The sequence below is a fragment of the Anguilla anguilla genome, chromosome 3 (assembly GCF_013347855.1).
Source record: "Anguilla anguilla isolate fAngAng1 chromosome 3, fAngAng1.pri, whole genome shotgun sequence".
Lineage (NCBI taxonomy): Eukaryota > Metazoa > Chordata > Actinopteri > Anguilliformes > Anguillidae > Anguilla > Anguilla anguilla.
In genome coordinates, this window is record NC_049203.1 from 52,720,987 (window position 1) to 52,745,593 (window position 24,607).

The 24,607-nt window shown below is 43.2% G+C and overlaps 1 protein-coding gene across 2 annotated transcripts in view; it reads left to right on the forward strand.

The window, feature by feature from the left end:
• The first annotated feature begins 285 nt into the window (after positions 1-285).
• mid2 (midline 2) overlaps positions 286-24,607 on the forward strand; it is a 157,417-nt gene continuing 133,095 nt past the window's right edge. For both annotated transcript variants that reach the window (XM_035410117.1, XM_035410119.1), the window contains exon 1: positions 286-754. The gene's annotated coding sequence lies outside the window, so the exon portion shown is untranslated. The remainder of the gene's footprint in view (positions 755-24,607) is intronic.

The window sequence follows — 24,607 nt, forward strand, 5'->3', positions numbered from 1 at the left end:
GAATCCATGTGCGAATGTCGTTCTTTCTTTTATTGTGATGTCATGGGATTAGCATAATATTGTATTCTAGCTAACTACCTCCTGTGAGCCAAACACTGATCTTTAAAGTACTATATGTTTTTCTTTTTTACTCTTATTAATATTATTATCTAGGCTAAATTAGGCTACTTCACCAATACTCAATGTCGGAATGCTTTGGCACACAAATGTATGTTACTGTGTGAAACACACCTCAACAACTCGACTCTGTACTGAATCCAAAAGAAGGTAGGCATTTATCTCCTTCGGCTCAGTGTGGAGGGGACGCAATGGAAATACGAAAAAGACGAGCAAGGATGTCCGTAGCGGAACTTGCTTCAGCAAAGCAGCGGTTTAATCGATCCCAGCTGCTGCTGAAAAGATGAAAGCAATCCCCATGGGTTAGTCACGTGTCCTCGAGGGAGCGCTTAGTTTTGGGACACTGCGAGTGGGAACAGCGCAGCGTAGCTAGTTGGCATTTGAAACGCCTCTTCGGTCATAGCTTTACACAAATAACAAAGCACTGGCAGAAATCTATTTTCAGCAGCCTCGTGCATTTGATAGTACTGCCGACTTTCTCAGCCTACTGCTGAATTGTCGACTTCGAGGAAGCGTGCTTCAGCAAACTTCTGGCTAATCTTAGTGCGTCAGGCAGAAATAGCTGTAAAATAACGTAGCCAAGGTTTGTAACGTTACGGTAGCTGGTAGGATCTCAACCCAGGAACATCATTGTGAGGTATGTATTTCTCTGTACTAAAGGATGCGAAATGAATGCTCTACTGAACCAGTAACCGAAAGCGAGTGTTTGTAGTGTAATATTGCTGCTGTATTTCAAACCATTAGTTATCGCCTTATTTGCATGCTCGTATTTTTTGCATTGTATATAAGGGGGAAATGTATTGTTTATGTTTTAAAATTAAGCTTATGTTTACGTATGTTTTCTTTAATTTGGCGACAACCGCAAATTTCAGATTGTACTGCGTTAGTTGTCAGCTACGAAGCTGGTACTGTTAGCTGGTACTGTGTTGTCTAACAACAAACAGCACGTGATTGCAGGCTTAAATCTTAGGAGTTAAAGCAAGTTTGTTCGTTACATGTCTCGTGACTGAATAGCAGCATGAAGATGGAGGTTTCACATTTTTAACAGAATTTGTACTGAGTGTACAACAGATCCTCTTTGTGACTTAAGTTGAGTTGTCAAGCAATATCATTACTAGAGCAGTCATACTTGAAAGTGCATAATTACTTTTATTTGTAATAGCCTATACAAGTTCAATTGTGAGCATACATTTGATTTAACAATGTATGTTTTCTGTAGTGAAAATGAGTACAAGTTCTGTGTGCATCAGAAAGGAAAATATTTCAGGAGACTGAATAGGGTTGATAAATGTAATTGTTTTAAGGATGGTTCACAGTAGCCAACATTGCATTACAAGTGCATGTGACTTGCAGCTGATCATCAGAACAGCAGTGTAAAATGACATTTATCCTCAAGGCTGTACACGTCACGGCTTGAAAGTTTGAGAAGTCACAGTGGCGTGTGAGTGCTCCGGTATATTGACCTCTTCACAACACTTGCAAGTGTAAGAGCAGACACTTGGAGGCTCAAAGGGGGGACTCCACCAAGAACCTATGGCATTGGTAAGGCATGCAAGTTCGTGCCACAAAGCTCGTTAATCATTTCCTCACAGCTGTCCCTGCCCCTTAGTTTCGAAAAGGCCTGCAGACACGGGTTCCACAGCCGCTCAGCTGCCATGTGGCTCGGCCGAGGTGTGTACTTTTTTGCCAGGTCGTGCTGTAGCCGGTCTTGTAAGATGGTGATATGAATTTACTCGGTGAATTTTGCATGAAAGTACGTAGAAAAGAATGAGATCCCACTCTGTATATTGAGGCAAGAGATGGGTATGATTGGGTATAATGGTTATAAGATAGCCATAATAGGGTAACTTTGAAATGGCAGTGAGAGAAGGAGAGAGGATGGACTCACATTTTTACTATAGATACAGCTGAAAGCTGCACTCTTTGCGAGAAACTGGACACAGCTCTTTGCCAACTTTAAGGAGTACATTACTGTGGGGGAAAAACGTGTAATTGACCAAATAACATTTTGACTACAGTTCTCATTTCCAATTTCTGAACTCAGACACCATGGTGTACAGTAAGTGTTTTTCACGACTCGGTTGTTGCGACGCAAACATTCCAGGCAAAAATGCGCTTTATTTGTCTCTGTAATGAGATGCAGCTGTCTGATTTTGCCTCCGAAACACATGGCATTTCATTTAATGAGACTGACAGTACTCACAGAAGAACAATGTGACAGGCCTATCAATTGCTTCTCTGATATTGCTAGCTGTAAGATTAGAGCTGACACTGTAATCCATCATTTAGCCTGCAGAGAGCTGTCGCCTCTGGCTGCACCGGTAATTATTAAGCTATTCTGGATTCTGTGACAAGTGCATGTGATGCATATAACTCTGTTGCGAAGTTACAGCATATTGTTTGCAGAGGGGAAATAAGTGTGAAAACAACTGTGTTGCTAAGACGCCTGCCATGTAGGCTAAATGGTGCATACAAAGAAAGTGTTAGAAATGTTATCAGAAATTTGAAGTGCCAAATATGTGTTTGCAGTCTATGAGATGGCATTTGTGCAGCAGTATCTGGGATCTAGCAAAGATGTGCAAAAGGCGGAAAGGGTGGGGCTGGTCATCACTTGTGTTCCTATTGTTAAATACGCTGTTTCACAGCCATTTGAGTTAAGGCAACATGTGTCCTTAGAGATGTAACCTGTAAATGTGCCAGTAACTGTAATTTTCACTGAAAAACTTCTCAGTGTGTCCAGCAATGTTGCTATTAATAATGGTATTGAGAATAAGGGAAGTGGAAAGGCCATGAGTCCTGACATATGAAATAGATCCACTGTTTGAATGTGAAACAGCAGTTACTCCCAGTTCCATGCCCTCAGTGAATTGGAAGGACATAATGATTCTCATTGTGGGGATGATGAGAACTCTGAAAGCCGTCTCAGCCACTGCATTGACTCTCCAGCTTGACTAATGGCAGAGTTGTGTGGTTAAGTATTTATCCTCTGCATTGTCTGCATTATCCTTTGTTTACTGAGGGAGTATCCATCTGAACTAAGATTAGTGGCCCGGCTTGGATGCCTAGAATTTTCCACGCGGAAGCCCCTCGCACAAGTCAGTCAACAGCTGATGTGGTCTGCATCGTGAAGGGGGGGGGGGGGGTCTGCCTTTAAAATGTCTCTGTGTGCCATTCAGACGGGGAGCCTCTTAAAAGCAGCCGGCGTTCCTTGGTGTTGTTTCAGCTTGGGCCAGGGTTGATGGTTGAGGATGTCAGCTTCCTGTCTGCAGTGCACCGTTTCCTCTGGAACGGGATAATGACAGTGCGTGCCGTGACACGCTCCTACCCCACCGTCCGTGCATTTTGTTTCGACTCTGGAGCTCAGGCTCAAGTGTGCGCTGACCTTTAGACTGCGCAAGGCTACAGGTGTTTTTCCCAGCATAACTATGGCTTGCAGAACATCAATGTGAGTCTATGGTGCACACCTACAGGGCTGGCTCTGTCCACACCACAAAGAGGACCATGGAATGAGATATCTGCAGTAATTTCACAAATACTCATTTTAAATTGTGTATCGAATCATTTTTGTATTAGTTAATGGATACATTTTGTGTGCTTATAATGCAGCCTTTGCCTCCCGATTTCATAGTGACATTTGTTTTTTGAGATGTTATGAATCCAGCAACATTATATTGGAATAACTCACAGGAAAGAGATGCTAGTTATAAGTGAGAATGTGCCTGAATTCTTTGCTGTGCAGAGCTCAGTGAGTGGCAATTTGTAGAGAGGGATTTGGGAAAGTAGGCTATATAAAGAGACCTACGCAGATGAGAGAAGTAGGTTTTACAGTCACTCATGGTGGAGTGGACAGTGCAGAAGGTCACATTGCAGGTCACCCTTTGAGCCAGATACATTTCCAGCTGGCTGTGTGGGCGCTATTATTAGCCACGAGGCACTCGGCCACACACACACACACACACACACACACGCAGGTGTCACCAGAAGGTACGAGTTGGGTATTGGCCACTTGAGTGGCTGCATGCGGGGCAAGCTTCCAGCCATGATGTCAGTATCAGCTGCAGGGGTGTAGGCAAAGGAAAGGAAGTGTGTTTTCTGGGCTCCTGCCACCCCAGGGTGCCTGTCGCAGTCTAATATTCAATTACGGAGCTCCTCTTGGCACTATGAGTGAGTAATGAATGTGTAATTCTGAGACTGATTAATCATTGTTTTTCTCCGAATGTTCACTATTCAAACTGCCTGCCACAAAATAAGCCCTTTAATTAGGGAGAAAAATAGAACTGCTTTCCCCCCCTCCCCCCACCCCCGGCTGCTGAGGAGTTCTTGTTTCTGCAGTTCCTGAAGTGTTTTGGTTGGATTGTAAGAGCGCCACGTAATATAGCTCAGAAATACCGTTTTATTTTATGAGCTGTGAAAGTGTACCCATCAAGAGAGATGCCTGTTCCCTCCTCAGCGTTGAAGTAATGATCCGTGCAAATTTCTCACTGTACCCTTACGCCGTCATACGATGCCGCAGTAGAAACTGAAACTTTAGAATATCATCTCTTTTGAAAGCAAGCGATTGTAAAAACCCAGCAAGTATGCTGATCAACAAGGCAGGAGTCACGTAGATGTTTTTGCCATTTTATTTGTTGTTCGGTAAAACGTTCCCTTTTCCATCCCCCGCATTTTTTCTCGTTTGCCGTTTGTATGCGCTTAGAAATTGCTCTTCGCCAGCACGCTGGAAAATGCTTTAATCTGCTGCAATCAGAGTGGATCATTGCGAGCCATGCTGAATCATTTTTCTGGTGCAGCAGTTACATTTTTTTATTATTTTAATTTTTTTACGTTTTCTGGTGAATTTACATTTATATTCATTTTAGTTTTGCTGATTGTATGCTAATCCTCCTTGTGATTAAACAGTTGTTCTTGAGCTGTTCTTTCATCTTAAAATCTGTTGTTGTCTTCATGGACACATCACAATCACGGAAGAGTAAAAACATGAAGACCTGCTCCCACGGGAACGTGCTTGTCCTTGAAAATTTTTCAGGTGCCAATTCTTTGCTTATCTTTTCTAATAATAGGGGCAGGCATTAGATGTATGCCTCCATATAAATAATTTGGGATTTACAGAGAATCAACTCCTGAGTTGATGTCCATGGTCAGTCCTCTCTCAAGCACTCTATTTATGCAATTATTGATTTCATACTCATTAAAGGGGGAGCAGAGCCTGGAATCTAAAGGGAAATTGCCTCAAAGTTACTTTCCACAAGTTCATCACACTGTTAATAATAAAGGCTTTTTTATTTTTATATACCACTTTTTCCAAGGAACCAAAGACACTGCAGTGTCTTCTAAAAAACCCATTACTGTAAATAATAATATGTATCCCTTTCCGTTCAGCCCTGAATGGTTTTGAATATCAATTTGTTTACTGTTTAAAGTGCGGGGGAGCCACAGGGAGCTCCCTCAAAAAAGTGTTCCCCTGGAAGAGACCTTAGCTCCCCTGAAAGAGACCTGAGTTCCCCTGAAAGCAATAAAAGCTCATGCTGGTTGGGGTGGGGGGCGGACTAAAATAACAAAGATACTGCAGCGGTCCCTGCAATCCCACTGAACATCTGCTGTGACAATCACAAACACCCCCCTCCCCCTGGTTAGCTATCACTATCTCACCCCCCACCCCGTTTCGTGATTTACCACATGACATTCAAAAAATTTCTCCCGGTGGAAGTTGCCCCCGAAACCCCGTACAGGGGCTAAGCCTCTGATCTTAAGCTAAGCTGGAAATGCCCAAGATATAGATAAACTAACAGTTGACTGCACAGAGAGCATATCAGAAAAAAACAGGCCTCAATGGACACATACAGGTGCAGTAGCTGCATTAGGTTGGGATACTGAAGTTGGGTACAGCATGCATTGCTCTGTGAAAGGGAATTAAACTCCAGGGTAAAGAGGTGCGTTTTGTGTTGGGACTGAAAGAGGGTGATGTATTCTGCATTACAGATGAGGGGAGGAAGTTCCAGGGCCTGGGCACAACTCTTGAGAATGCTCTGTCACACAACTCTTGAGGGTAGATAAGGGGGTAGCAAGATGACAGGCAGGAGGGCTCTCAGTGTGTGAGTGGGCTGGTAGGAGTGAAGTTCAGTGAGATGGGAGGAGACAAGCTTCTGGAGCGCTTTGAATATGCTTCTGCAGTGCTTTGAATGTCAATTTTTTAGTTTTTGCTGCGTTTGATGGGAAGACATGGTTGGTGAGAATTCTGACTTTTCCAACCACAGTCAAGTATTCTTGTATCAAAGTCAGGAGGTTAGCCATACAGTATATTCAAATTACAGATCCTCATGTGAACACTGCTTGAACACACAAGATTTTCACAGAATTGCCTGTGCTCTAAAATCAGTTTTGAGAGAATCGATTAGTCATGGTATTAGTTAATCAAGGGTCACTTGCACTCCTTGAAAGGTTAGAACTGAGGTACAGTACAGTATATCTGCCTTGACTCTTCTGTGCTAGGAGGACATTATGGGCTCCCATTGGCCCATAGCCAGGAAAAACAGGTTTAATATTGTCTTGAAGGACTTGTCTACAGTCCACTTCCATCCTAAATTCACTTATTCCATGTGTATTTCCTCACAATGTGGTGAGGTTACCTTATTTTTTCTCTGGTTATTGTTGTCATGGCTACCATGACAATGTGTTCTCTTCGGAGATTTTGTTATAGTGAGCTTATTGGGTGTTTGTTTTGCTGCAGGTATAATGAAACCTGCACGCATATGTTCCTGTAGCAGCCATGGAAGGTTAATTCCCACCACCCAGAGAAATGGGCAATTCAGGACCAGTGCTGAATGGACTTGGAGGGCTTTCTAATTAGAAGTACCCATCCGTAACTGCATCATTGCTTTTCACCTGATTATATTCATTAACTCAAAGAAACATGGTTCCCTGATGAAATAACAATATTACAGAAGCTCGATTTGTCCTTTCTTACATTAATGCATCTTCTTGGCAGACTGGTTGATTTTCTTAGACAGGTTGATTTTCCTTATTTAACTTATTTACCTTAAGGGTGGGACTTTTTACAATGTCCTCTGCATTATGTCAAGCGTATTTGTCCTTGCAATTATTTGAGCACACTTTTTGGGGTGGGGATGCTTGTTTTACATCAGCAGACCTGTTTAAAGGCGTTGCAGAGGATTTTCTCCACCTTTACTTCACACAGAACAGGAATAAGTAAATGTAAACCGGGCAGCTATCCCTCTCCTTTCCAATAAATATCAGGCTTTAGTAGACTGCTAGGGTACAGACATTGTTTGGTAAAGGTTTTATTTATCTCTTCTGGAAATAAACATGTAAAAATAGACATACCTAGGCTATATCTTAGAAATTATTGCCTAATATTTAGCCTTCAGCCTGTAGTTTTGTGCACTGTACTCTACGGGATGGAAGACAGCGATGATGAAATGTGAGGCATTGAGGGAAATAAATGTTCTAATTAATGTTAACCATCTTTTATACTTGACTGTGGTTCTTAACCGAAACAAAAAAGAGAGAGATTGACAATTAACACTATAGTGTGATGCTCTAGGAAAACATTTTTGTGTGTCTCTCACACTATGCATGATCTTATCTTCGTAAGCTACACCTGAATATGCAATTTGGCCTACAAAGAATAAATGTGTGCTGCAAGCTATTGGTGATGTGCAGGGTATTCAATTATAATTTCAATTTTAATTGAATAGTAAGCTATTTATCTCCTACGGCTAGAGTTAGGTTTAAAGCAGAGTTAGGTTTTGGATTAGGAGAATGGTTAGTGTCAAGGTTGAGGCAGATCAGGGTTATGTTTAGGAGCTAGGGAAAGGGTTAGGGCAGTGGTTAGGCTTTGCTTTTTGGATGATCCAAATTCTTTCACTAGTTAGATGTGAAACATTATAGCCTTATTAGTATATATATTGGCCTTATGTACTTTTTACAAAATCAATGACTTCAAACACATGACTTCATACTTATTTTATTGAATTGATGATATATTGATTGATGATGAGGTGTTTTTCATCTATTTTAATTGAAAATTTGGATATTTAAGAGGATATTTTCTAGGGCAGTGATGAGGTTTTAAGGTTCACAAAATTAGGCTAGAGTTATGGCTAGGGTTATGAAAAAGGTCAGATAAAATCAGTTAGATTTTTTTATTGTTCTTTTTACAGAAAACTGCCACAAAGGTGCTTTACAGAGAAACAGAAGGAAAATCGGTCAAAAACCAGGCCTGGGCCCCCCCAAGCAAAAAAATAAAATAAATCCCCAGTGGGAAGGAAAACACTTAAAGAAAAAAGTTTTGAGTGTGAAAAAAGACTCCCTGATGGGAAGAAATCTCGGGAGGAGCTATAGAGTGGGAGCCCATTCTTTGCTGGCCGGCACGGTGTAAACTAGAGACAGAATAGATGATAACATAAAAATTATAGGCCTAAGGGATCTATAACAGCAAATAATCACATGGGTTGAGCAGGTTACTCTTGAGGAATTAAACGTGCTGGTAAAGTAGAAAGTTCAAATGATGGGATGTAGCCTATAATATGCAGTTCAGAGGAGCCGGGTGATGCGTCTGGGGCTCCAGGTTGCATCAAGGCGTGGGCTGCAAAGTAAGGGCGAGGGACCTGTCTGGAGCGGTCTGCAAACTCAGGCTGAGGGAAAGCCAGAAGAAGGTTAGGCAGAAAATAAATTATGAGAGAGAAAAGTGCAAATTTGGCCGTAATATGTTGTGTAATATGGTGTATAATATGGAAAGCTCCCGGGCGCTATGCAGTGGCTGCTTATCTAAAGGATGTGACGAAGGGGTGAACACAACCATGAGAGTGACCCTGGACTGATACTACCCCAGCATGGCCAAGAACAACCTGAGCGTACACATGCAGTGGCAGGGCAACAGCATGGTGAACTGTGACATCGTTTTTGTTGTTGTGGCTTGATTTCCTCCATTTTAGGGGACCAAAATTAATAGGACAAATTAGCATAATCTTAGTTATATTTAGTTGTTGGATGCAAATCCTTTGCATTTAATGGCTGCCTGAGGTCTGCAGCCCATGGACATGACCAGACATTGGGTATCTTCCCTGGTGATGCTCGACTAGGTCTGTAATGCAGCCATCTTAAGTACTGGTTTGTTTTGGTGAATTTTTGCCTTTAGTCTTGTGTTCAGTTAGTGAATAGTGAAATGCATGTTCACTTGGATTCTGGACTGGTGATTGACTTATGCCCAAGCCATAATACTGTCTTCACCGTGTTTCAAAGTTGAGGGGGCTGCTTTGGATCATGAGTAGTTCCTTTCATTCTCCACATTTTTCTCTTTCCATTACTTTGGTATAGCTTAATACTCATCGGTCCATAAGAGTTTGTTTAAGAATTTTGCAGTTTTTTATATGTACTTTTTTTTTCTTTTCTTTTTTTTAGCAAGCTCTAACCTGGCTGCTCTGTTCTTGAAGCTTACCAGTGGGCTGCATCTTGCAGTGAACCCTTTGAGGATAAGCTGGTGTAGTCCTTTCTTTATGATAGTCTTTGACACATCTATGCCTACATCCTGGAGCATGTTCTTCATCTGTTTGATTGTTGAAAATAGGTTTTCTTCATGAATGACTGTATTCTTTGGTCATCCACTACTGTGGTCTTCCATGGTCTTAGAAGTTGTTTGCTATTGCTTAGCTCACCAGTGCAGTTTTGCTTCTTAACAATGTACCAAAGTTTATTTTGACACACGCAATGTTTTGGCTATATCTCTGATCGCAGACCAGGAGGACAGAGTCATTCAAAAGAGGTGATCCATATCAGCTACAGAGACTGACTCATTTGACAAGCAAACTATCATGACACCCTCATCATATTACCTCTGCAGTAAGGAGCCTGTAATGTAATGAGCCATTTGCTTTAATTGGATTCAGGCACGATCACCATCTTCTTGATTAGTTTTGGAACAATGAATTTACATTTAGCAAATTCTGAATGCTTCAAGAATTTCAGAATGTCACCTGAAGCTGATGATCATAAATGCATGTGAATGTTCATCAAGGGATTTAATGCAGTTAAACGGTTCTCACAAGGGGTTTCGATATTTGCTTGTGCCCTTACAGAGCACAGACAAATAATTTTGTGCAATCATTCAAAGTCCAGAGTATGATTGTGTTCTCACCTCTCAGTGATGAAGGGGGGAAGGACTGAGCGCAGAGTACACCTCCTGATGAATATGAAAATGCGTCTGCGATTCGGGCCATAATTCATCCGCCAGCTAATCAGTCCGACCTTCAACCCATCAGACGCAGGGGTACACTGCTGTCAGAAAGATGGATGTGGAGGTTTGTGAGACGGGCCGGGCATGGGTGGGGGGGGTAGGGGTCTTGTGTGGCGGTTGCTGGAGATGAGGGTACTGTCACCTCCATTACTAGCGAAACACAAATGCCAATTTCCTTTTCATGAACTTTTCCACTCTGTCCGCCCGTCTTTGCCAGCAGGTTAACAATTAACCAGGGAGGAGCACAGTCAGGGCAGGCCGTGTGGTAAGCCCAGGGGGACACCAGCCCCGCCACCCAAAAATGCCGCACCCCCATCCTTTCAGAAACGCAGATTGTCGCACACGGTCGCGGGCCTGTCCTAAACCCTCAGTGGCTCACTGTTGCCATGGAAACTGCGGTGGAGGATGCTCTTCCACCGACAGTGAGGCAGTGTCAGCCGACCGGCATGAGCTACAACGCCCACTTTAACTGAACCGTGGGCCAGTGACAAAGGTTTTGAACAGAGGGTGTTGTGTTTGGACACAGATTCACTTTAACCCTGCCAGAGAATATTATTTTTAAATCTTAGAAACATAAAAAAAAAATCTTTTCATGCCTGTTTTATGTAACTTTTTTGACTGGTACATTTCATGTTCCTTCTGGCTCAGCCAAAATCATAACAGGGGTCATAAACATGAGGAAGTAAAGGGAAGACTATTTACTTGTCCTTGGAGAAACTAATATTGTTATTATCTTTTTAGTTTGATTTCGTATACAGAACATGGAAAATTCTTATGGCAACAAAGTGACTTAAAGGCAGTAAACATAACTTTTAAGGCAGTGCTGGTTTTGCTTTGTTTTGTCTGCAATGAAAATGGTTTCTGAAGTATTTCCATTGATTTTAGTGATTTTGTGTGCGCACGTGTGTGCATGCGTGTGTGGTGGCGAAAATTTGTGTTTTTATGTCTTAAACATTTTCTAATAAAGAGGTATAGCTGAAGCAGTGTTGCAGTTCCAAGTTTCTCTATTCACATTGGATTTTTGACTTGGTACTTAAAATGTGATGTGCGTATAACTATTTTTGGTTTTTTGGACAGTCAGGTAATATCTCTGGAAAGAAGTCTGGGCAAGCAGTCTGGCAGTGCCCCTAGTGAGATGGTAACTGTGACACAGAGGCTCATCTAACTATGAGGATTTGGGTGATTTAGGTAGGCCTGTTCAGCCTGATTGTTGTCTAAAAGCAGGACCATGAGTAGAAATGACCTCTCATTTTCCTGCAAACAGCTCCCCACATCCCCAGGCAATCAGTATCTCTAAGCTTGCGGTCAGCACCTCAATTGATTTGCATTCAGGTTTGTAAAGTGGTTGTGTCCAAGAAAACAGGGACTTGGATGGCGTGTCACTCATCCACACAGGTCATAACATCGGCCCTGTCAAAGGGGCCTTGTTCCCTGTTTGTTAAAGAGATGTCATACATTAAGTTCAGCCAGTGGATTTTATTCCAAACACATGGCTCATTGTTGGTGCATTCTGTGGACCAGAATACAGATGCAGTGTCTGTGTGTGCGCACGCGCATGTAGTATGTATTGTTCAATGTACACTCACCAACCACTTTATTAGGTACACCTATCTAATAATACTGGGTAGGACCCCGTTTTGCCTCCACAACAGCCTGAATTCTTCACAGCATGGATTCAACAAGGTGCTGGAAACATTGCTCAGTGATTTTGATAGCATCACACAGTTCCTGCTGATTTTTCGGGCCGCATATTTTGTACGGCGAGCTCCCAGTTCCAATTCATCCCAAAGGTGCTCTATATTGGATTGAGATTTGGGGACTGTGCAGAGCTTTAGAGTAAACTGAAATCACTGTAATGTTAGTAGAACAATTGTGAGATGGTGTATGCTCTTTGATATAGCGCATTATCTTGCTGGAACTATCCATTTGAAAAAGGGTAGTCTAGTCATAAATGGATGCACATGGTCAGTACTTGGGCATGATGTGCTATTCAAATGATGCTAAGTTGGTATTAAGGAGCCTCATGTGTGCCAAGAAAACATCCCCACACCATTACACCACCACCACCAGCAGCCTGAGCCATTGACACAAGGCAGGATGGATCCGTGGATTCATGCTGTGAACTCTGAAATCTGACCCTGCCATCTGCATGTCGCACTATTCTCCGTAAACTCTGAGGTTGTATTGCATGAAAATCTTAGGAGGGCGACTGTTTCTGATAAGCTGGAACCACCAAGTCTGGTGCCAACAATCATACCACGGTCAAAGTCACCTAGATCGCACATCTTGCCCATTCTAATGTTTGGTTGAACAAAAAATGAAACTTCTTACCCATATCTGTATGCTCTAGCCTATATATTCAGTTGCAGCCACATGATTCATGATTTGGAGGAGCAGACTATTTGCGTTAACCAGCAGGTGTACCTATAGAGTGGTGGGTGAGTGTATGTCCTTTAATGTATTTTCAGTTGCAGTTGAGCATAACCGATGTTGACTTCGTCTGGTATTTCACAGCAGATGCTGCTCCTTTGTCTTTTCGGACTTCACCGGCTCATTTGGGTTGTTTACCAGGGGGGGAACCCGCGGTTCAAGTTTAACAATAAGCCGGGTTATGTAATTCAGCTCCGCCTCCCCCTTTGGTCATTCATATTTAATGAAGTTTTATGTTTCAAGTGTCACAGAAATAACGAGTGCCTCTTCCAGCTCCAAAGAGAATGCTAATTACGTTGATCCGGGTTGAAAAGTTTGCAGTTGGCATATGGCTTGAGAAAGAAGGTCTGCCCTCCTATTTTGGAGTGTCCCTGTCTCATAATAACATCCGTAGTTAATTGCTTCACCCCGTTGTCAGCACCGTGACAAATTCAGGAAGAGTAAACTGCCTGTTTGGAGAAAGGGGGTAATTACTGCACTCTGCGGATCACCCAGCTTTTAATTTGCATCCTTCTAATATGTTTTTGTCCTGCCTGGAAGTAGCTGATTGATAATGCTGCTCTTCCCTTTTGTGGGAAAGGGTTATAAAGCATGAAAGCGCCGTCACATCAATTTCACATCAGGGCCATTAATTCACCTCGTCTCTCTCATGTTCTCCCTAATTTGCATCTGCATATGCAAGTAGATCTGTCTCATTGAATTGCATTAGCGTGATGGCTCAATCCTTGTTTTTCCACCTCTGTTGAAACCACGGTACCTTTTTCAATGAGACAATGAGGCCGGTCCTTCTAATAATTCAGCCTTCTGATCTTTTGTTAGCGCGCATCGTTGTGACTTTGATTTATGTGTTCGGAACAGTTGGGCGGGTAAATAATTGGTCTCACTTCCTATGAAGTGTCGTGGATCCACGCTGATGCGTGAGGAACCATGGCTTGCTGGTGGAGAGTGAGGGTTGGCTGGCGTTGTCGCGGCTTGAATGGCGCGGTCAAGGTTCCCGGTCGATGACTCATGCGTCCAGCTCGCGGGTCATGTGGGAGTCCCTCACTGAGCCTTCAGAAACAAATAAAGACTTTTATTATGACCGCTAGCTTCTACGGCTGAATTCCTCCAGCCCCCGGAGGAAATCCATCCACCACGCTAACAAAAGCAGTAGCGCATACCTCCATGGAAGTCGGGCAGGGACCCTGGGAAAGTTTTGCGTCGGTGCTCTTCAATCTGGAAAGGAACGTGATGTAAGATGGAAGCCGCACTCATAACAGACCTCGGCTCTGTGAGCGTGCCTTTCGTGGGCAGCTCCGCACAGCAAAATATCGTCTGCTGTGTTTTCCGCTCTTTCCCACAGCTTATTCGCCACTGTGGACAATGAGGCCGTAGTCCTGAACTCCTGAAAAGGAAAAGTGATATTCAGACCCCGACTGTGAAAGTGGACCATTAAATATATCCTGTATTTTGGAGCATGAGGTGAAATGTATGCCTGTGCTGGATTCACACCTGGGACCTGTGGCCCAAAGGCAGAGGCTGAAACAATAGACTACTTTTGCAGGGCGCTCTGGGCTGTGTAGAGCTGAACTGATGGCCGAGCATTAAAATATATGCTTGGCAAAATCTCTTGCGAGCTATGAAAATGGTATAAAAAATTATTGTATAGCACATTAAGATGATGGTCTCCATAAATATTGAATAATATTTAATAATAAATATAAAACAGCCTAGTTTATTGTCTCTGTGCTTAGGGGTCCTTCTGGCCTCTTGAATCCTCACTGTGCTTCAACAGGATTTTCAGTGATGTTTGACTCCTAGAAAGATCGCTATTGAGCGAGCTCCATTAAATATCAAGCCGATTTTTTGGTGCCTGCATCCTTTCAAGCTTCCTTTAACTTTGGAAGGAACACATACGTCTTTATTTTTAAACCAGATTGGTGCAATTTTCCATTTGCAGTTTTCATTGTGTGTCTCTAAATCGCTATTTGTCAGTATGCCATTGTAGCGCACAAATTTCCACTGACATATTTTTAAATGGTTCAAATTTGGGAACAAGAAAAAAAGAGCTTTCATGGATCGGTCCTGACTCAGACATTCATCAGGATCAATTATCAGGCTGAGTTAGTGCCTTGTGAGGCATTGGCGATTATAGAGACGGTCATTGTCGAGAGATCGAAGTCTTCTGGGCATTAAGTCAGTGTGCAGAGCGGCCGTTTTGGGATTTCCCTGCTGTTTGTTCGTATTTTCCATCCCTCACGTGCTGGAGTTTCACGGCACTTGAAATGGTGAAGCCCAGATAAGTGGGTTCGAGAAGGCCTCTCCAGCTTGGACAGAGTTCAATAATGGGCATATTCATTACGGGCTGTCCGCATGGTAAATCCCATTACGAGAGCACTTCATCCCCATGCAGTTTCAGAAACAACCGAATTGACTCAAACTTTGGCCCCCTGCCCCCAACCGACAAGCATTGTGGACCATCACTGTTTTTTCAGTCAACATCAGCGCACTCTCATAATTCAACATGGCCGCACGTGTAAACTACAGGCACGCTCGTTTCCCCAGTCGCCAGTGAACTGAGGCACCCGTTCATTCCTGCGCCGTGACAGGCCAGGGACTGAGTTTTTAATTTTCTCTTTCTCTTTCTCGCGCTGGCCTACAATCATTCACTTCAGAAATAGAGCGAGAAGCTGTGCACCGCGGGTGTTTGTCATGGAAGCTTTTATTTTCATTTAGCAAATGTCAAGTTAATCCCACTGTTTTAGAAGGTTAGGGTTTAGTATTCACTAGAGGGGGCTGTATGGTTGAGGGGACTGCAGCTGCTGTCCAATCATGACAGGCCATCAGACAGACTAATAGCACAGGCATTATACTGGCCTCTGGAGGCACAGCTGATGGTGATAGCGCTTCTCTTTTCCATGCCAGAAATGGCTGCACTTAGACTTACATTAGCATTGAAATGGCATATACATACCTTATCTACCTACCCTGTACTGTATATAGCTATGACAATTTCATCATGTGTCCTAGCACTAGTTTTCCTGTAGACTACACATGCTCTCTGATCTTTTGCCTAGTGTGCAGAATTAAAAAGTCAGTGTAATTCTGGGCAGTGCAGCCATGCTTTTAATTTGAATTTTCCTGTTGTCTTCATATTATGCATGCACCCTGTGTCTACAGGGTCAAAAATGACCTACCCTCACTCCATCTCCTATGGTAAAGCCTTTTTGGTGAATTTCTAAACCCTTAATCAATATTTTTCATATAGAAACGACCTGTCATTAAATCAGTAAATCAGTGAATAGCTGTATACCTTCTTCACAGTTCAGAGAATACTGTATTTCCTCAGTCTACACCACTTGTTATTTTGCAAAACACGTCATAATTGCTGTAATAGATGTTGTATAATTTGCTATAATAGTTGTGTGGCTCTTAACTGCAATTATGGAGTCTGATTTCACAACTGCAGAGTTAAATAGAGTCATAAGACAATCATTGTTCCTTCATGGTGTACCGCTTTCATTAAAAAAAATTTTTTAAAAGGGGGCGATGTTGATCTTATTCTAATGAATGGGTCACTCCATGAAAAGTCATCAAATTTCATGCTGAAAAACTAAATTTGTTAAACTCAGGATAGGGTCATTTTTGATGCTTTGGACAACGAGGGTCGTCTAGTTTGACTTACCATAACGTTCTGACCTAGCCTACGCTTACTGTGTGAACTAGACTTGATGTTCATGGCTATGGATAGCTGTTGCATAATGAGTATTGTACCTTATCAGACCTGTGCTTTTTAGTTGTGTTCCAATGACCTTCAGTATGCACTTTTTGTACATCGCTTTGGATAAAAGCATCTGTCAAATAAATGTAATTTCAGGTAATGTACTGTAAACAAGAATATGACGTGGAGTTTTAGTGTGTCAAAACGCAGGTAGGGTACGTAGTGCAGTCCCCGCGGTTCACGGAAAGCCCAGAGCGCCGGCACGATCGACCGGCAGGCCGGAGTCGGAACGATGTGCTGTATCCGAGGGGTTGCAGATCAGGGAGCACGCACGCGGCTGATCCCCCGTATTGCGGGGGGAGATTTGCCGAATCTGCTCGGCGTCGCTGCTCCTCCCCCAGCCCTGCCGCTGGAAGGAAGCGGCTGTCTCTGAGCAGGCCTTTAAATAGCGCCTGAGCTCTGCTCTGCGGGGAGCATATTGTTGCTGCCTCTCACCACACGCCCGCGTGATGCGGGGAGCCTGGCAGAAGCCCGCGGTTAGCTGAAGGGAAGACGGCGGAGCCCGAGTCTCTGATTCCCTGCCTCACACACACACACACACACAGGCATAGCCAAGGAGCAGAGCGCACCTTCCTGATCACCGATTAAACCAAACCATTCATTATTAACAGTAACATTAGGAATGCGCTGTCGCCTGATTCCTCTTGTTGTGAGCGTATGTAACGTGAGCTGGGAGAGGAGTTTGTCGGTCTGTAATTCTCCGTCGATGCGAAACGCGCAGGCTCTATTTTTAGCGCCTCAGAAACCGCGCACGTGCGGTTGTGTCACTCGGAGCTGCTCTGTAGTACGGGGAGTAATTGCCTGGAAGGTGAGTAGGCGTAGCTGTCTGTGTACACACAAGCGTGACTGAGAGCGGCGCGTTCAAATATTTGACCGAGCGGAATGTGATGAGTGCCGTGATGAGGAGGAGGAGGAGGAGGAGGAGGGGGAAGTGAGGGAAGTGAGGAAGCCCGTGCCAGGCTGAGGTTGGCCCTCTCTGAAACGCCGCGATAAGGAGCGGAGGCTTAGCGCTTCACCCGCCTCGCCGCGCCGCCGCAGAGGAGGCGCTCTGGTCTGTCGTGCCTTTCTGTGTGTTCCAGCGCATTTCTCTGCCAGCAGAAGGATGTTTTCGGCCTCTCCTTCTGCACGGCGTTCAACGCGGGAGGGGCTCAGGCACCGAGATTGGGTTCTGAACCGGGCCCCGTACCGCTGAGCGGCCACCTGCGCCGAAGAGGCGCAGCCAAGGCCCGCTGACTTTTGCCACCTGGGCGTGTGCTCTTCCTACGGTCGATTAAGGGGACGGGGGGGGCGGGCGGGGGGGTAAAGCGTCTGGTCTTCTGGAAAGGCTCCACCTACCTCAGCCACCTGAACGTCGTAGCGCCCTGTACACCGCGCGTCAGGCCTATCCCGGGAGACGGCATGTGGCTGCGTCCTCCCGCCTTGATGGTTGGCGCCAACGGCTTGGACCGCTTTCACCAGCCTCGAGAGCACCACTTGCCCCCCGCTACGAGATTAATGACAGCTTCCTGTGGGGCGCAGTCCCTAGGGTCCGTCCGTCCCTCCGACCCCAGCTTCAATAGGGCTCCAGGCCTGCAGGCTGTGTTCCTCACCACTGTGGTTTCAGGCTTGGCAGAGGTCAGTTTGAAGATCAGCGATGCATATAGCTGTTCCCTCAGGCTTGTTTAAAAGAATAGTGGCTGGCAATCTGTTTATCCCATATTTTACAGTAATTACCTTTTTTAAAGACAGGGTTTGCTTTCTACATGTCTGTGAATCGATGTTTATCTCACAGTCTCCATAGTTCTCCCCTAGGGGAGACCAATTACCTTTCCTTAATATGATGCTGCATATTTTTCCTTTTCTCAAATGTTGGAAATTTTGTCTTTTTCGAATGACTTTTTTTTTGTAACCATCTCTTCCATATCAATCAAATTTTGTTTGAGTTGGTTAATTTTTTTTTGAAAAGAGGCTTTCCCTCTCTTTTGTGGTTGTATTTCAGGAATGGTGACTGTTTTTAATCTTATCCTGCAAGGTAATGTTGCATTTAAAATAAAAAATAAAAATTCTGCTTATTTTCTTGTAGCCTGGAACACCCAATTAAATGCGCTCATGCTCATCTCGGTAACCTCCTTTATTTTGGAAAGTACAGAAGTGCGCACACACACACACACACTCACACACACACACTCAAACACACACTCCTCTGAATTGTGTGGCATGCTGCAGGCCCACTGCTTTGGGTGATATCCACACACTAGCACAGTGCCTTAGTACAACAAGCCACCCAGTAGCCAAAATAATGCATTTTAAGTTCACATAGAGCCTACCACAATTAATAGAGCATATAGAGTTTCTGTTGGGGTACATGACCTGGATGTCCCGTATTGTATATACCAGATGTTTTCTGTCTGCTAATTCTACTACTTTTTAAGGATCAAAGAACATTTTGGCATATTCTGTTATGTTTTTGATAGAATGGATGTTGTAGATGTTTACACCAGATTGTAATGTACTGTATACTGCAATCCAAATGCATAAAAAGATTGAGGTTTTGAATAAGTGTAGGGAGTATGGTCTCAGTTTAGTTTTGAATATTTAATCGCGGCATTGCTAATTAATTACAAGGAAACTTTATCGGAATACTTGTGCTTAACTACAGAAAGACTGTTTTCCAGCTCATGGGTATTCGAGAGGGGCAGCCCAAGAATCCTGCATAATATATGATCATTCGCTGGGATGTGCCTGAAACGGCCGTGAGCGCACATATATTTGCAGGGAGTCATTACTTTGACAAAAATAAAAGCCGTCTCACGCAGTGATTCACTGGGGGAGTGGAGGCGGGGGGTAATTTAAGTATTCAGTATTTTGGACCATAAAATATAAAAATGTCAGATCATTTGAAGTCTACCTCAAGTCTAGTACGGGTGGGATATTGCCATTTTAACTCATGGTACTACAAGTTCAACTCTTCAGTCTGAGAGACTGTAAGACAAGTTCAGGTTCATTGAACACACTTAATACTGCCATGAGCATATTTTGTTTGGAAACAGACTTACAGTTTGTGTGGTCGTCTTAAGTAATACAGTTTTAAAATGTAGTTATAATTGTCATGATCCTTTTACTGTCCAACTAAACTCCCCCCCTTCCCAATCCTATTTATTATTAATGTCATGGTGAATCGATTCAGCCAACAGAAACCGTGTTAATACGCATTATACAAACAGATCTATAATACACTAGTGAGACAACAAAGGATATTATTCCTGCTCAATACATCATATTCTTTCTGTGCTCTTGATTTCTGCTAAGGAATTTTCCCCCTCCCCACTAGATGGCAGTGTGGATGTATAATCTTCCAACTGCACGCTGCTTCGATGCGGTTGAAACTCTGCTGCGGTAAATTAGTGGAATGTGGAAATTAGCATAACGCTTTACCACCGGCCACATATCTCCCTTACCGAAGTGCAAAGATTGTCTTTTACGTTTTTATGTGATCTAGTGGCTTCTATTAAGTACACTGAAGACAGTTAATCCGGATGAACATTTATCGAGGTGACACTAAGGAAGCTAAAAAGGAGAGTACAATGAAAAGTACAGACTGCAGCGAGCCTCTCTTTTTTTGAACCTTTATGGCATTACCATGGACAAATAGAGCATTTCCCAACTTGTTTACCATGGACAAACAGGTTATTTCCCAATTTGTTTAACTTGGAGGCAAGGTGATTGCTCCAGTTATTCCTGCCCAAGAATGGCATTTCCCATAGGCAACAGTGTTGAAAGAGTAGCTATTTTCCTTTTGTTTTTATGAAACACTTCATATCACAGATTAAATTGACTGCGCAGAACACCTTTTGTTGATTTAAAAACATGGCTAAAGGAAAAAAAAAAGATACTAAAATAACTCTAACTTCAAAACCGGTAGGGTTATAAATCATCCTGAAGCACTTGTGAGTTTGAAATATAAATCCGCTTAATTTTCCTTATGTTTTGAGATTACTTTTTCCCAATAATGTTCAAGCTCCACCTTTCCTCTCTTTTGAGCCCCCACTCACGTTTGTGAAACATTGTTTGAGGGTTTTTGTGTGAAGGAGCATAGCCTTTTAAAAACAACATGCCAATCCTCCCTGTAGTGAATCTTATTAGTGCAGATATACTTTAAGCAGATTGTATCCTGTCCGAGGAAGTTTCCCAGGTGTCTCTGTTCTCACGGTATAGCTGGCCAGGTCTCTGTTAAAGATTACTGCTTACTGCACAGGCATGGCCCTTATCACGGACCTCTTGAGACCATCCTTATGGAGTAGATTTCACCACCAGGCCTGTGCACAATTTTTCCGGGCACCTTGACCAAGCCACTTTAAATGGAAAATGATTAAAGAAAGCGAGAGTTTGTAAGTTGTACTGATTATAAATGTGACTGCCTTGGGTTTATGGTTGTGGCTTCTTCTTGTAATTTTATCCAGAGAGGCTGTGGAAGTCCATTTCCAGATTATTCAGTATTCAAATTCATGCCTGCTCGTGAACTTCTGTCAGGTGATGCGAACAACCCACAACTTAGCTAGTTACCCTAGCTAATGTGCGGTAGCTCTCATTCGCACAAAACCATCGTTCACAAACTCGTTCACGGTAAGCATGCCATCCTGTTTGTTTACATGTTCTGTGTAGTGTGTGGTGGGAGATGGACAGTTTGCCTGTTTCAAAGTAACCCAAACATTCTGTATTCAGAGCTATCTTTGCTTCTTCAAAACCTACCAGACGTCACTATTGATCTACTCTGACTCCAGCTAGGATATCTAAGGGCTTTTTCCCAGCATGCCTTACAGCTGTGTGGTCATTCTGTTGTAGAAACACATGGCTTCTTTCACCATCCCGTGTTTGTTTCGGCACTTCCTGCCTTTGTGTGTTGCCCCATTTCTGCCTGGCAATTACGGCCTCGCTGATGGATTCACTGATGAAATGTAATTGACATAATGAGCTTTAAATGCACAGAGGTCCCTCTGAAGTGCACAATTAAGCTAATTCAGTCGGTTCATTCATAATTTCTCCATTCGTTGTCTTTAAACAGTTGGCAATTTGCAAAGAAATTGTGGCCCGGCGAATCTTGGTCGCGCGAGGCCTCCTGAGCTCTGGAGAGCGCCAGAAACAAAAGCGTCGCTGCATCTGTTTGTCAACTCAATCCCTCATTAGACAGAACCCGGCCTCTTCCCAATTACTTATTGTGGCCCTGGGCAAAATGAAGAGGCATAATTACAGAACCGCAGGGTCACTGGAAGGCCCCGTTGCTCCATTTACACTTCTGCAGATATGGTCATTTCATTTCAGGCTCCCCAAACAGTGTGAAATGCCGCAGAACTTTATTGACTGAAATGGGTTATTAAACACCTAATGCAAGTTTAATAAGTGTTGTTTATTTGCTTTGCAGACACCCCTTTACATTTTTCATATTTTATTAACTGTACAATCTGGATATGCTTGTGGAAACAATGGCAATATGGATGGTGAACTAGCTGCAATCCAGTTACAACTTTAACGTTACCACACTACATTACATCAACCATGTTATACACCCTTAGCTTACTGTACCAGTAGTCTGTGTGTGTGTGTATGTGTGTGTGCTGGTGGGTGGGTTGGTCATATTCTTGAGACAAATGTGGCAAAAGCTCTTGTGCATTATTGGACTTAATATGCATTGGTTAAGTGGCTCATGCTCAGTTCCAGTTTATATAACACATTTGCATCAAGTGGGAGGCTGGGGAAATGCTTGACATATAAGTAATGAAAAGGTGAAATGCTCAAAAGTGCAACTGACAGTAGCGTATGAAATGGCTTTTTTTTTGCGCATTTGCCCTTTTTCTGTTTTGGACACTGAGAAGGCCAGAGGCTGTCAGGGAAGTAGATGTAATTGTGTCAGGGCTGAGATGGTGGGATCAATACACCACTGATACAATACTTTCACTGATAGAGTTCACTGCACCTGTGATCCTGTCATTTTTGACCTGGATGGTTTAGTCCCCCTGGTTCAACGTGTAGGTTGATTTCCGTAGCCACCTACAGTACTGTATCCAAACTGCTCTTGCCAGGTTTGTCGATTGTGCTCAGCTCTTAATAAGGACCTGCCGCAAGTAATCAGTTTTCCACCTTTTGTGCTTCTCATTGTGTGAATAACATATTAAATTGGTTTAATAGTAAGCTAGCTAGCTCATGGGTGAATGTTCTTCATGATTTGCATTCCAATAGGAACCCTTTCATTTAATGTATCACAATAAAATACACTTCCCTTTTTCAGCTTATGTTCCCTTTCTGTGAGTAAGGCGACGGGTAATGTATGACTAGTAATATACCTTTTTATGACCTGCATTAAGAGAGTGCATTAGTGGGGGATTCTAAATATATATATCAGAGACGCCTCCAGAAAAAAATCTTTGTTTTTAAAACCTCTTATTTTGTAAACGTCCATGATAAAACACTGTTGAATTGGAACTGAGAAGAACCAATTTCGGCAAAAATCGCTGCACTATAACAGCCGGTATGTGTGGTTACTTGAACCATGTAGACAGGCCTTCGCTTTTATGAATTTGAAATAGTTCTTTTTTTAATGCACCGGCTAACTGGAGATAGCATGTCTGTGTGCAGAAGGTTTTGAGGTTGAGTATAATCCCCTTCCATATTTTATTGATCGCATGTCACTCTTGTACAGCGAGCCAATAGGTTGGCGGGCAAAGAACGGCGTAGCTTTCAGAAGCTTTTCTCTCCAAGGCTAACGTCTGGCTAATAAAATAAAGTGTTATTCCGTGTTTGAGTTTGTGTGGAGCTGTGGCAAGCGAAGGGTGAATTCTTCGAGAAGTTCAGAGTTATTAATACATTAAGTGGCCTAAAGTGAAAAGCAGTAGAGCAGTGGAAATGTGCTCCACTGCACTGACTATTCAAACACTGTTTCAGTTTTACGGAAAGGTCCATTCTGTCTCCAAACAGTCAGATCAAGGACGATCTGTTTGCCCATGAACAGCTGGTAGTTGTGGTCGTTGGCTGGTCTGTCCTGCGTGAGGCTTTTTATCCACGAAGGCATTAACGTTGGGGGAAGATGAGCATGGGTGAGAGTAGCTAGATTTGCAGGGATTGGTCTGCTGTTTCAGAGGCTGGAGCTCTCCACAGGCTCAAGTCAAGTAGCTACAGTATGTCTTCCTGCAGAAGCTTTTCATCCTCCAGAACCATCAACTTTGTGCACTGTCAGAATCCTAACAAATACATTTTGGAGTCATGTTGGTAGCGTCTCAGCTGTTGAATTAGCCTTTAAAATATTAGTTTCTCAAAATTTATATAATTCATTTAAAAATTTTCATTTGGATCAGTCATATTTGCCAGTGGATTACCTCTCCCTATGTGATACCCTATGTGATTATAATCCTTAAAAGTATAACAATGAGTAGGTAATGAGGAAAACTAGAGTCTCTGCTTAATAAACATTCCGGAGCAGTTTTCTTCATATACAACGAAGAACTGGGCACGAAGTGCAGTATGGATGTTTCCCCGTTTGCTGAAAAGTTGTGAAAACTACTCGTAATTCCAGACGAAGAGTCTTTCCTTTACACTCAAAGAGCAGGCTTTTTTGTATCAATGAACCAGATGATTATTTAAGAATTTTCCAAAGTTTAGGACAGCTGCCTTGTTTTAACAAAAAAAAAAAAAGAACAACAAGACACTGAGCAGTCAGGCTCTGGATGGCTTCAGCCAGTTCTGGCCATTGTTCCAGATTCCAGATGGAATGAAATTATACTCGGCAAAAATGCCAGCGAGCGTCCAGTTTCCCCCGTCTCGGTTATTATGGGGAAGCATTTGCTTTTCGTGAATCGTCCCAGGATCTCCCGTTTCAGACACAGATCTGTTCTGTCACGACGCTCTGTTAAATCTCCAGCGGCCCATTTATGCTGTGGGCCACGTCAGGCTGCTAATGCGTTAAAGACCCTCGGTGGTTTTTTGTAAAGACGCTACGCTCCCATGGTGCTGTGTGTCGCTGAAGCCTGAGAATGCAGGGCCGGTGCCAGCGCCAGCGTGTGTGATGCAACATAATGTTC